This window comes from Poecilia formosa, unplaced genomic scaffold (genome assembly GCF_000485575.1).
Source record: "Poecilia formosa unplaced genomic scaffold, Poecilia_formosa-5.1.2 Scaffold97, whole genome shotgun sequence".
Taxonomy (NCBI): Eukaryota; Metazoa; Chordata; class Actinopteri; order Cyprinodontiformes; family Poeciliidae; genus Poecilia; species Poecilia formosa.
Genome location: NW_006800036.1, coordinates 301,104 through 302,202, shown reverse-complemented (window position 1 = coordinate 302,202; position 1,099 = coordinate 301,104). Strand labels below are relative to the sequence as shown.

General features: G+C 41.9%; 1 protein-coding gene across 8 annotated transcripts in view; it reads left to right on the top strand.

The window, feature by feature from the left end:
* Positions 1-1,099, top strand: part of anln2 (anillin, actin binding protein 2) — a 16,339-nt gene that overhangs the window by 5,170 nt on the left and 10,070 nt on the right. The gene's annotated exons all lie outside the window — the stretch shown is intronic.

The window sequence follows — 1,099 nt, the reverse complement described above, 5'->3', positions numbered from 1 at the left end:
GTAGATTCCCTTCCTCTGAGAGGAAACAAGTTTTCCAGTTTCCTTTCAGAGAAAATTCAAAAGATCAGAGGATCAATCTGCACATCCACTCCAAAGCCAGTACCAATGCTGTGCCCAAACAAAACAAATGCAGGAAAAATGACCCAGTTTCAGCTACTTCATTATAAAACCCTTGAAGAAATTATAAGTCAATTGAGCTCCAGTTCCTGCTGTCTGGATGTCCTACCCACACATTTCTTTAAGAAAGTCCTGCCTGTCGTTGCCAATGATCTGATCCAAAGAGTAAACTCATCACTCTCTTCAGGTGTTTTCCCCCAGGCTTTGAAAACAGCTGTTATCAAACCACTGATAAAAAAGAACAATCTGGACAAATCACTGCTGCAGAATTACAGGCCGATCTCCAAACTCCAATTCATCAGCAAACTTATTGAAAAAGCAGTTTTTAAACAATTCAATAACTTTCTAACAATAATGAATCGCTTTGACTCCTTCCAGTCTGGTTTTCGTGCTCACCACAGCATGGAGACGGCCTAGTCAAAGTGTTCAATGATATCCATATAAATACAGACTGTGGGAGAACCACAGTGCTGGTTCTGTTGGACCTCGGTGCAGCTTTCGACACTGTTGACCATGACATTTTACTGAATCGACTGGAGAGTTGGGTCGGACTCTCCGGTCCAGTGCTCAACTGGTTTGAATCTTGCATTAAAAACAGGGATTTCTTTGTTTCAGTCGGAAACTTCTCATCAGAGAGGTCAAAGGTTATATGTGGGGTACCCCAAGGTTCAATCCTAGGACCACTTCTTTTCAATATTTATATGCTCCCACTGGCTCAGGTTATAGCAGGAAATAAGATGAGTTACCATAACTATGCGGATGATACACAGCTCTACATCACAATGTCACCAGGTGACTCTGAACCCATCCAATCACTGAATAGGTGCTTAGAACAGAAAAATGTGTGGATGTGCCAAAACTTTCTCCAGCTGAACAGAAACAAAACTGAAGTTATTATCTTTGGACCTAAGAGGAGCGAACTAGAATCAATGCTCACCTTCAGTTATTACAGCTGAAAACCAGCGATCAGGCCTGAAACCTG